We start from the raw sequence: 12,944 nt of genomic DNA, 5'->3' as shown, positions 1-12,944 counted from the left end.
TGTCTATTTTTTGCACATTGTTTCTTTATCTGTTACGTACAAAGCGATTTGGAGGCTGGGTCGGGCTTGCTGCTCCATCTGCCTCTGGTTCCATTATCTCCTTTCTCTCTGTTTCAGGTAATCTGCTTTTCCTTGCAGCTTTGGCAAATATTATGACATCTAGAAAATTAGAAAGAAATGTTTATTTTACTGCTTTTCTTACATTGTTTTCTGAAGTATGCCACAGACAAGGGGATGTAATGCAATGTTTTAGGTGTCTCCTTAGCAATTTGCGCTTGATTGCTAGTGCTACCTTCCCATACGTAACAGAGAGCGTGTGTCTGTAGTGTAGGTACAGTACAACCAGCATCACAACGTCTGGAGAGAGATGAGAGACCTGAGCCGTGGGTGAGGCACGTTATCACACATCTATTGCATTAGCATTTCTGGTAGCCTTTGTTTCCTGTGGAAGCGACGGCTGCAAGTAACTTTACAAACAGCAAAACGAGGCATGCTGCGGTTGGTACCGTATCAGGCAGGCTGAGATACCAAGCACTGCTGCTGTACTGCTTGAGGATCGTCCCCAACCCTTCCAGGGGAGTCTGTTACTGTCCTTTGTGCAGAAGACTTAGGCTGAAGTTGTAAAGAGATTAAGATTTCCTCTACACACCTCAAAACATTTCCATGAAAATCCACGTAGGCCATCTCAGTGCACCAGCCCTCCCGTTTCATTTCTCCACTCTTCTCAAATCACTGCAGATCTGAGAAATGTTTGCTAAGCTTTTGTTCAATGACACGGGAGGTCTTTAAATCCTTTGTGGCCACGAGCAGAGGAATACGTAAAGGTGAAATTAGAGAAGTACATTTTTCCTAAGTACTGAGATAGGATTGGAGCTCTGAAATCCCCAGTTCCCAGTGAAGCTGTCTAGCGTGAGATTTCCCAAACTGCCTCATGTCAGAAAAGTTAATTTCATGTTCTTTGAAGGAACAGCCGACTTGCCACAACATATTACCTCTCCAGAAAATACCTTTTAGGTGTAGGCGCTGCAGTTTGCACGATCACTGAGCTGTGCAGTGTGCTGAGAAATCTTTTCTGTTCCATTCTGAGTACACAGTCACTACGTTAACAAATTTGCCTTGCACAAGGTGCAGCAAATTTGGAGTGAACTACAAGAACAGACCTCCCTGCCTTTACCACATTGTCAGACAGGATAAAATCATTGGGCATAGGTTTGTCACAGAAACTTCCACGCTCTTTTCAAATCCCCTTTTCATACTCTTTAATTTTGCTCCACACAAGTGCACGCTACACTCCAACCTCAAACTTCATTTGTGATGCTAATCCCCATGGAGTTCTTCTCTAATGTTTTGTCATGGAAATGGATCTCTTTGGAACTATTTCTGGAGTGCTTTTGTAAAGGTTTAGAATGTCTTGGGTTTTTTAATGACTTGTATGAAGGAGATTTATATAATGCCTGATATAATTTGTAAATGGGAAATATTGCTAACATCTCTGAGCATCCTGAAGTCTTGCTTTTATTCTCTTTTATTTTTAAGTTTGGGTTTTATTTTATTTCAAAAAATATTTTGGGACTTGGGGCAGACTATTTATTAGAGTTTTGCAACAGAGTTCTTCTTGTATGATGCCACTGAAGGCTACTTGTAAAATTCTGACAATAAAACTCATTTTAAAGGCTCTTCTAAACCATTTTCTTCTGATTTTGTTGGCTTTGTTGTTCCGAACTTTCCAGAGTACTCATTTCTTCCTGCTTCCTTCTTGTACCTCTTAACTGAGCGCTTGGGGATGGAAGGGTTTTGTTCTCTAGTTTTTCCTTTTTATCCCCCGGCAGGCCTTTATTTGGTTATGTACATGCACACTTTGTCTGCTGACGTTTTGCTTATGTTACTGCACAGATTCTTTCCCCATTTGCCTTTGTCTGTATAGCTGAGTTTTGTAACCTGTAACAGCTCCCTGGTCTTTACCAGGCGAATAAAGGATGGGCAGGGTTTTGGTTTTTATTTATGATTCATTACTTCTCAAGATTCTAGTATTTATGGAAATGGAAGCCAGTTTAGGTGAAACCAGCCTGGCACGCCTGGATGGGGGCTCACTCAGCTTTCAGCATCCCAGAGCCAAATCTGTAAGCACTGAACATCAAGTCTAGGGAGGTCAGGTGTTCCCTTTGTTTTGTTTTCCAGATCTTATTCTTTGACTCAGGGAATAATCTTAAATGTATTCTTAACTGACGTTTCTCAGCCCCGTGAATGAGTGTTCTGCACAGCAAAAAAAAAAAGCGGAGCTGGATTCCTGCAGGTGGAAGAGCTGCCCTGCCCACAGCCATAAGTAACATACACTGGTGGTTCCCACGCTTCACCTTGCAGGGTAGGTCGGGCTGGGCACCGGCACACCCTGACTTGCAGACATCTGCAGCCCGGGGCAGCTGCTGCCTGGGCAGGGGGATGTGAGAGCAGCGTGGAGCAGGGGCTGCCCTCCTTTTCTGCACCCTGGGTGATGGTTTTGCAGAAGAGCAGTGAAGCAGGTGCGGGTATGAGGTCAGAGGGTGTAGAGCTGTGGTGAGGTGAGCTGGGGCACGCAGGAGGTGGAACTGAGAGGAGAGGATGGTGGAAGGACACAGGGTGGTCAGCTGGGTGTAGGGGAGGTGCGCTGTGCGGTGAAATGCGGTGCACTGAGGCTTTACTCCTCCAGAAGTGTGGTATTGCACTGTATTGCACTGTGCTTTCTATAGAAAGCTGAGATGTGTTCCAGACCTGCTGGATAGGTATTGTAAGACAGCCTTTTTTTCCCCAGCTTTTCCCTTTGTGGGAAAGGGCACAGCAAATTTTCCCCACGAAACCAGGCACGGTGTGGGGGCTGATTTGTTTTATAAGAACCTTTACATAATCCTTCTCTCATCTCCCAGTGGTTAACAAATCCTCCTCCGAGGTGTTCTGCTGTCTCCTAGCAGACACCCCAGTATGGTGACAGCCCTGTATGTGAGCAACTTGCTCTGCTGCAAGACAGCAGGGAACAGGGGCAGAAGCTGTTTACAGCTCGCATGGCACCTAAATTTGGGTTCCCTGGGTGAGAGGGGATGCTGTCTGTCCTCCACTGCTACCTTACAGCAGGCTTGGGCCTTGCTGAGGTGGTTCCTAATGGGCAGGAGCATGATGAAGAGATTGTGAAGGTCCCTCAGCTCTAAGCTATGGTGAGGAAATCCTTGCTATGCTGCTGGTGAGGTGAAGCTGGTGAGGAAAGGAGGTAGAAATAGAAATACTTACTTCAGAGCTCTTCAGCAACAGCCACTTTTCCTTGCAGGGGCTTCAGCTTTGGCTGGAAGCAAGGCTAAAGACTGTCAAGGCCAATCTGCATCTTCTTTGCATCTTACACCCCAAGCTGAGTTTGCTTAACAGGAGCTGGGAGCTCGGCTGATAAGTCGCCTGTACGGGAGGCTGTGCTGTGCCCAGAGAGCCGTGTGCCAGAGATAACGTGCAGCAGAAGCAGGTGCTCGCCTGGCACTACCTCACTTGTGGGTTTTGGCTGTGCCTGCAGAGCTCAGCACAGCATCTCACGCTTCCGCGCTGCACAGACTGAGGCCTGGGGACGCTTTGGTTCATTTCCTCCCTGACCCACTGCATCTGATCGTAACAGTGAGATAACATAAATGCAGGTGAGGCCGTCTTTAACGTTCTTTGCAGAGTGCCCTTAACATTCCGTTGAAGAGGTTGCATTTTTCAAGATGAGCACAGACATCTGATGGGCGCTGCTCTCCCAGCCGCTGTGCCGCCCCAGCCAGAGACCTCGCAGTGCTGCTGGCGGCCTGAGGGCTGCGATTCGCTCACAGCTACCTTGGCCTGAAAGCAGCACTGAAACCAGCCTTGGTTCCAGAGTTCTGCCCTGACTTTCCAGCTGGTTCTCTCAGCTGATGTTCCCCACCCAATACCTGTGCTTGATTTAACTGCAGCTTATTTAAGGAGTCGAATGTTGTTGAAGGCACAGAGACCCATTGTGGAAGGGTTTTTCTTTGGTTCTGCTTCACTTCCTAGATATCTTGCTGTAGTGATGGAGTTAAAGATGTATTGATTGTCAGATATCTCATAGCACCAAAGAGTGATGACTTGCAAACAAACATGTCTCCTTCTATTGCAATTACAATATATTAACTGAAATACATATAGCTGTACATAGTTGAAAAACAAATGTTCTCATTCTTATGTCAGAAAATGCTGGATGCTTTTTTTCTTCTTTTTCCTTTTTTTCTTTTTTTAAATTGGATTAATTTGCACCCCTGATGTCAATTCACACAGAAACTTAGTACAAGGGAGAACCTTATGATTTTTTCAGTTAAAAAGAATAACATGAAGTGACATTCAGTGACCAATATTTTTTAAGAACTTAATTTCAGCTTAAAACCAGAAGGTATTACTTTCCTGTGGTTAATCGAAGCAACAGTTCCAGGATCCAAGATCCCTTAGCTTCTGGGATTGCTAAAATTGTATTTATTTTAACCTAGAATAGAAGAAGAGGGGGACAGCCTTTCCTCTTCAGTTTCCCATTGGTCTCCCAGCTTTACGTAGAGCACACTAACTGGAAAGCCAAAATAAAGGAAATATGTTCTGTACCCATTCAAAGGGCACCTATTGCCAAGAGAATGCTGTAGAGCTTACCCTGACGTTCTCCATTCTGTTCCCTATTCCTTCCCAAAGTGTTCCTGACACTTCATTTTCTGCTACCAAACATAAGCTGAGCTGACCTTATTCCTAAGAGCCAGCTCAAGAGCCCATCTTGACGTAATGAGGTCAGTGCTGCTTCTCCCATGTCCATTATTTTGAGTTTCTAGGTTGCAGGTTATCTACTCTTTTCTCACCTTGTCACTTGGTAGCATATGGTTGTTCCTCAGCTCTCCACAGATATCCCTTGTGGTTTTACTCAGCATATCCTCATGCCACCATAAGGTTTCTCACTTCCACTACCCATTCATTTTCCAGGTAATTTACCAAGTCCACTGAGCATCACAGCCTCCAGCACTCATCCTTCTCAGACTGCCATGGTGACCTTCCTCCATTGTGAAATTTTGCAGCTTGTTTCCACCTTTTATTTCCTATCCTTTAATCATTCATTCATTCATTCATTCATTCATTCCTTTATCACATTAGAGCTTATTTTTCTAAAAGACTTTTGGTGCAGAAGCTTGCCTCAAGGCCCTTTTGTAGGATCAGCAGGTGCTTGGAGGCAGTGAGTCCGTCTTGTCCGCACACTTGATGGCTGTTTCACAGACCTCTGACTGGGCTCCCAGCTAGAAGACAGCCTGGGAGGTGAAAAAAGGAGCATACAGGAGAAAATGCTGCTATTACTTCCATTTTGCAATACAGCCTGGTGTACAGTTTGTGCAGGGTGCTGCAAGGCTGCTGAATCACCTCCTTTGTCCAAGGGGATTTGGAATTGCATCTCCCAGGAAAATACACCAGGTTACCAGCTGGATCTGTTTCATCCCAGCTTTTCTTGTTAGAGCTCTTCATGTACTGACTCAGAAATGGGAAATCCAATCCTAGCGACTGCCCTTCAGGTTCCTTTTATCCATTCCTGTTTTGGTGACTATTTGGTTCCTTCACTTTGGTTCCCCTACACCTGAGCTCCTATGATGGGGAAAGGCACAGGCCCATGACCCTGCACACCACATGTCCAGCAGGGAAGCCGGAAGGAGAGACTCCAAGGGAAGATTGCTAAATCAGCACTGGTCTTGAAGGAGAAATCAGAAATCCCAATGAAGGTAAACGGGGTGAGGAAAAGGCAGGATTGGGGCATGCACAGCTGTCAAGGGGAAAAGACCTACAAATAGTCCCTGGATGGTGCAGTGTGCTGGGAGCCCTCAGGTAACAGCATTCACAGACTTCAGCCTTTCAGTATCTGAAGGGGAGCTGAGGAAAGAAGGGGATGAATTCTTGCAGCAGTGGCGTAAAAGGAGAGAGCACAGACTCTTGCTACCAGCCAGAGATGCTGCTGTGGGGTGCAGGCAGCTGCCAGGCTGCAGCGATTCTCCCCCATTTGTGGGATTTCCTCCCAGCTGGGGTGCAGTGGGTGGGTGGCACTCTGCTCGCTCCTCTGTGCTCTGTCCTTAGTGCCTTGCAGATGGGAATTAATCATGAGTCTCTCTAGGTGAAACAAAGAACTTGCACGCGTCCTACAGAGGCTAATCCTGCTATGTTTCCCAAGGGCAGACCAAGCCCAATAAAATCTTTTCTGTATCTGATGTCTGTGATAAAGACAGAAATCCTTAGGTAGGGTATTAGCTGACACAGAGATACTGTAATGTACTTTGTAACTCACTTTTTATTCATGAGGCCTGACAGCTATTTCCAAAATGTTCTTCAGGACTGTCTGGTCTCCTTGGAGAGGTTTCTTCTTGCAGTGTCAGGTACTTCGCTACCAAAAGACAATGATAAAAATGTTTGTGCATGGCAGCTTTTCTCTGTGTTTTGAAGGCAGCAGAAGGAGCAGTAAGATATTGCTGAGACAGCCAAGAGCTTGGCTTTGGGTTTCTCTTGCTCCTTTCAGGCTCAGATAATAATTTGGGCCTCATCACTTCTCCTGTCAGTGCTGCAAGTTCTTTGGAGGTACTCAGAGCCTTTGGAAGCTGCCTGATCCGAGTGGCTTTGGAAGATACCACAAAGCTCCTTCTGCAGAACTCCTTCACTCACTGCTCTGGTTCTGGGGAGGGTCTGCTTATGGCTGGGAGCTGCCCCAGTGGGCTGGAGAGGACTTTCAGCAGCAGGGAGGATTCTGATCTGGAAGCTAACAGAAAGATCTGCTCTGAACTGAAGATGTGCTGGCTCACGCTGGATAGGGTTTTGGCAGCTCACAAGGCTGTCAGATGACAACACTACGTGCCTTCAGTGGCAGACAGGAGCTGGGAGAAGCAGAGCAGATTGCAGCAGCCAGGAGGTAGCCTGATGCAGGAGTGGTGGGAGGCTCAGGCATGGCTTCCATAGAGATGGAGGGGGAGGCGGGTAGGAACTGTGACAATCCCAACATCATCTTCAGCACGTTTTTCTGCACTGGGAGGATGAAGAGAGAAATGCTTGACATTTTCCCAGCTATTTCTGCATATGTAAGTTTTAGGAGGTGCTAGAGATGTTACTAGATGATGCTTTCCTCTGAGTGCTTGTCCTGGGTTGGAAAGGTGGCAGCAGGCACTCCAGACCAGCACACAGGGTGCCATGTGCTCCCTGTTCCTCTGGCAGCTCAGTTAGGGCTTCTTCTAGCTCAACTCCACTGGATCACCAGAAATCAGTCCAGGTTTCTCTCTCTCTAAGTCCCATAGTTGGACAAAAATAAGGTGACTGTCTCACAGTTGTGAGAGTTTTAAATGGGAATTGTGCTCTAAAACAGGCTACTCCTACTGTCAGCTCCAAAAGATGGCACAGATAGATGAATTTCTGCAGGGCTCTGTGCTCTGCTTGCAGCCCCTATGAGCATCACTTGGAAGTGGCTGCATCAAAAAAAGCTGTTTGTAGGTGGATGGCCCCAAATTCTAGAGCCAGTCGTTAATGTGTTGATCTTGACCTTGTTCTGTTCATCCTGCATATGAAACGCCTGAGTTTCTAGATAGTGCAGAATTACAGGAAATAAGAAGCAGTTTACCCATAGGTGCCTCTTTACAACCAGGAGAGCTGAGAATGGCATTAAGCTAACAGGGGAGATGTCGGTTAGATGTTAGGAAGAAATTCCTCACTCAGGTGGTGGTGAGGCAGTGGCACAGCTGCCCGGAGAGCTGTGGGTGCCCAGTCCCTGGAGGTGCTCAAGGGCAGTCGGGATGGGGCCCTGGGCAGCTGAGCTGGTGGGGTCAGTGCTGCCCACGGCACGGGGCGGGCCGGACTGATCTTGGAAGCCCCTTCCAATCGCAGATGCGGCCATGCCGTAGCCAGATCTCACCTCCAGGTGGCACTGCTGCACATCTGCAAGGCCTGCAGGCCCCTTCTCTGCTCCAAAGGGACCGAAATCACACGGTAGCTGTGTCCGGGCTCCCTCTGGCGGCCCCGCCGCTCGCTGCAGAGGGACAGAAGGGATTTTTTTCCCCGTAATTTCCAATTATTTCAGACTGATTTTGCGCAATCCGATTCACGCCTCCGCCTCGGGTTCCCGGTGAGGAGAATGGGCTCCGCTTTCCCTGTGAACTGTTTTGAGACCTGCTCTGTTTACATTCACTTGTTCAAATCCGTACTCCCCCGTGGCATGTCATGCATAAAACTTGCGAGATGTTTCTTTAGGGAATTGGGGCTGGCTTCTCTGGTTTTGGAACTGCAGCTCTGAAGGGCAGCAGGGTGTTTCTAGCTGTAAGTGCCATCAGCGGGATACAGCTGCCATGGGAAGTACAGGGTGTGCTGGTAGCCGGGCAGGAGTCTGCCAGTAACAGTGTGTGTGCCAAGCTCTCCTCTGCCTTCACACCTTTCAGACACGGGGCAGCAGTGAATGTCATTGGGTGCTATTTTTCCTCATGGAGGAATTCAACGACACCTTTTGTTTCATCTGCATTTTCATGACGGATGCCATTCTGTCAGACTGCCCCTCTGCTGCTGTCTGTCTCGTAGCAGCAACTTGTAAAGAAATATTGGTGAGATGGTTCAACCTATTCTGCCATACCACCAATATCCACCTCTGATGTCATGGGTAGACATAATAAAATAGGAGGCATTACTTTTGGAGCAACTCTCATGAGTGGCAGTTCTGCTCATTCCTTCTGCTTCCCCTCCCATCTTTTTATGGTTGTAAAGTGTTTCAGCTGCATAGTTTGCTTGTCAAAGTCCATTTTGCTCCCGCTGTGCTGAATCAAGGCTGCAGACAGCGGAGCTCCCTCTCAGCAGGTGGCATCGGTTGTCAAGTGATAAGAGCTGCACAGCTCTGCTTGTTACATCCACTGTTGTGGGCTAATGGATGTGGCTGCTAAACATAAAGCAGCAGCTGATGCAGAACAGGCCCCAGTGTGCCCTACGGTTTCCTGGGATGGAGCTTTTAGTTGTTTGGATGGGTGGAAGATGGCAGTGGGGTCAGTTTAACCTTTAAGCACCATTTGTAAAACTGCTGCTGCCAGTGTTCATCAGCTAAAAGAAATCTGCTTACTGATTTTTGATGCTTTCAGTGAAGCTATGCAGGCATGAAAAGAGCATGGGAACGTTCCCGGAATGAAATGCATATTGTTGGTGCATGCAGCTTGGTTTGCTTGTAGGATTTACAAAACAAAGCTCTTGCTGCCATCAGGACACACTCTCCTCGATCAGTGGGCAGCTCAGCAGAAGCAAGGAGGGAGCAGCACAGAACAGCGTGGGGCTCTGATGGTGGGAGCAGAGTTGGCAGTCCCATGGGACACATTGGGTAATGAGACAGGGCACTAAGAGGAGCTGCATCCTCTGGAGGCCTGCTCACCAACCCACGTTCTGAGAAGTATCCTGGTCTTCCTCCTGGATATGTCCTTCTCTATCGTTAGCAACTCCTTTCTGCTCTTTTCCTACAGCAGATTTCAGAGCTGAAGTACTCAGCTGTGCCCAGCTGGGGAACCTGAAAAAAAAAACAAGCTGCCTGATATGTGTGGAAAAAATTGCTCTTGCAGCTTTGGTTGAGAAATAGTACATCACCACAAACCCCCCAGGGCAAGTAGAGTAAAGCCAAGATGCAGGATTTGGTCACGGGGCTGTGTGTAACATGCTCCAGTCATCCCAGCAACAAGCAGCAAGTGTCAGAGACAATGCTGCATCTGCTGCTGCTGGGCACTTACCCTTCTCTGTTTTATGTGCAGCTCTCTCATTTCTATTAGAACCAAACAGAAATTGGTGTATTTTAGAGATTTGCCCAGAGAGGCAATGGGTGCCCCATCCCTGCAGACACTCCAGGTCAGGCTGGAGTGGCTCTGAGCACCCTGATCTCACTGTAGGTGTCCCTGTTCACTGCAGGGGAGCTGGGCTAGATGGCCTTCATGAGTCCCTTCCAACTCAAAGGATTCTATGATACCAACAAAAGCAGACTCCATTCCTACCTTTAGAATGAAGGTGGGTGAGCACAGACCAGCAGGCGGAATGCTGAGACGCTGCCTCCCACTCCTCTTCCCCTCAGAGCTCTCAGCATCTGAAGCTGGGCTGCAAGGGCTGTTAGCCCCACATGTAATTCATAAAGCCAGCACTGGGCAAGGTTATGGCATAGAGAGCAAGTGTCTGCTTGATTGCAATTGGGAAGCTTTACACTTCCAGCATCTCCTCAGCACAAGGGAGACAGAGGAGGTGGCTGCAGTGGCAGTGGGAGCAGCAGTGCTTGCCAAGGCCTCTGTGCACTAAGGACTGAGAAGAAGAAGGCACAGAGGGCTCCCACCTCCATCTCTAGGCAGCCATGAGGCACAGCCGTGCTCTGCTAGGTGCTGTCCTGAAGCTCCTGCTGCGTGCTCTGGAGGGGGGGACAGCAATTCTAAGTTTGTGCAGCAGCCTACACAACTCAAGTGAGCTTCCTCCATGCTCTTACAGCTGTTGCAGAGTAACGCTATCAAAGAATAGCAGTAACGGCACTCTGCTGTATCACGGGAACCGGGGCAGTGCTGCAGGCACCTGCCCGAAGCACCACGCTCACATCACGCACTGAGAGCTGCTTTGCCCTGTGGCTGCCCGCTGCGGCTCTCACAGCCCACCAGCACTCCTCCTCCGGGTTTTGGTGCCTTTCTGCTGCTGGTGCCCGCTGGGGGGAGCCGATGCCCGCTCAGTGCTGCTCCGGCTGCCGGCCGGCAAACGTCTCTGCACAAAATCGAGGTGGGAACGACAGCCACCATTGGGCAGCAGGGAGCGAAGCGGCTCTTTCACGGCCTTGGAGCCCCTTCCGCTCTGTTTCTGAAATCAAGTAAGCAAACAAAAACCCCCAAGTCTTCCTGAGAGTGACCTTTGTAAGCCCCCAGGCAGCAGTTGCACCTGTGCTGTGGCACTGAGGCAGAGCAGGGCTCTGCGGCTGGTCCAGAACAAACAGCTTTAAAAGGTACTTCTTCCTTCCACAGCAGGGAAAGGAAGATATACCCCCCACATGCCTCCTGTCACAGGCAACAGTATCTGAAGGATGCTTGCAGGTTTCCCAGTCTCTTTTCTTCCTTGGAGAAAAGCCCAGGAGGAGGGAATGATGCTACAGCCACCACCAGCCCACAGGGAAAGCGTCCTGCAGAGAAACAGCACATCTCAGCGTCCCTGGGGCTCGCTGAGCACTGCAGGATCAGCAGTTAGGAAGTTAAAGAAATGATACTTCCCTTTCTTTGGGTAGAGCTGCACCGCTATTATGTCTGGACCTCTTGGAACAGTTCTGTCTTCTCCCACACCTTTCTGCTGAAGCAGATCTGGTTGCAAGAAGGATAACAGCTTTTGGGAGTAAGCTGTTCCATTTTACCTCTGTCCTCAGTGCAAGTGAAAGGCCCTGGAACCCACACCTTTAGCTGGGCACTTCTGTACTGTGACATATGAGTTCTGTAGTTAGTTTTCCTGAACAGGGAAGTAAAGGAAAGGTATAAATCACGAGCAGTCTATGCGGGAGTGAATGAACATAGAAACAGTTACCTAGTGGTAGGATGGCAGATGCATGCATAGACAACAGCTTTTAGTAACTCCTAGCTGAGGGAGGCAGTGTGTTGGTATGGCAGGAGATGGAATAAGAGGCGGCAGAGGGCCTGGCTGCCACCTGCGGGTAGGGAGGTGGTGTTCTGAGGGATGCTGAGCACAGGGGACATAGCTCAGAGGCAGGCTCACTTTATGGACCCATGGCATCCAACATTGCCTGTGCAGAGAGAAAGCAGAGTTCCCAAGCGTCACAGAATGATCTTCTGATTGATAAGCACATTCTCATTGTTGCAGAACACCTGTGTGTCAACACCTTTCTTCAGTGCTTGGTCAAGACATTTGGCTTCTCACAGAGTGCTCCTGGCACAGGTGAGGGAGGACAGCTTGCTAATGGTCTTTTGCTGTTGAATTTCTTTCAGCAGCTTCTTCCCTGAAGAGCTTCTAATGAGACTGACCTTTATTAGCTAATTATGCTCACTCAGATGACACAATCCCATTTAGTGTTTCATATTTTGTTGTTGTTGTTGTTGTTGTTTTTTTCAGTATTCCTTATTCAGGTCTCACCGTTAGGCAGGTTAGGAGCGGATTGCCTCCATGTGCAGAGCAGAGCCCATGGAGCAGCTCCCTGCTCAGCTAACACTGCCTAGCTGCCAAGTGAGCACAGGCACCGTGGTGGCACTGACTTCATTCACCGTTTTAAACTGCTTAACTTAGCAGCATTGTAACCTTCTTGCCTTGCATATTTGGTTACGTTTACAGTTTTCTGCATGAGAAGAATGTCTTATAACAACCAACATTAATACAAAAGTATTCCAATGAAGAAAAAACTGTTAAAAAAGGAAATTGCAACAATGAAAGAAAAACTTAGCAAATTACTTTGTAGTAAGTGCCTCTGATGTAATATACACATTACTTGAATATTATGAGGATGGATGTAACTCTCCAACATCCCAGACTTTCTTTGCTAAAGCAAGCTGTGGTTCATTAGCACTTTATAGGTATGGAATTTCTTCCCTGCCTCGGTCTCTGCTGTTACCACCTATGCTGTGGGCTGGGTTTGGTGCTGCCCTGTCAGTCTGCCCTCACCAAATCCATCCTGAGCCACAGGGCTGTCATGGGCTGAGGTGTGAGGCACCACACAATTACAGTGCCCTCAGCTGTGTGCAGTTACTGCAATTAAGCTGCTAGAAAGTTTCTGTTACATTTCCCTTACTAGACGGATTTTCTAGGGAATAGAAGCCATTATAGAAGCCTTCACAGCAATTTCCTTGCTTAGCAGGTCAGCTCTTTGGAAAGGCAATGAAAGCCTTGTTCAAGGAGAGGGCTGAAAGCATCACAAGGCTGACCTATTTATGTTAAGATCCAACAACTGTAGAAATCACACAGACTTCCAAAAA

Source organism: Phasianus colchicus, chromosome 5 (assembly GCF_987193195.1).
Source record: "Phasianus colchicus chromosome 5, bPhaCol1.hap1.1, whole genome shotgun sequence".
NCBI lineage: Eukaryota > Metazoa > Chordata > Aves > Galliformes > Phasianidae > Phasianus > Phasianus colchicus.
The sequence above is the reverse complement of the archived record's forward strand: the minus strand, read 5'-3'. Positions refer to the sequence as shown.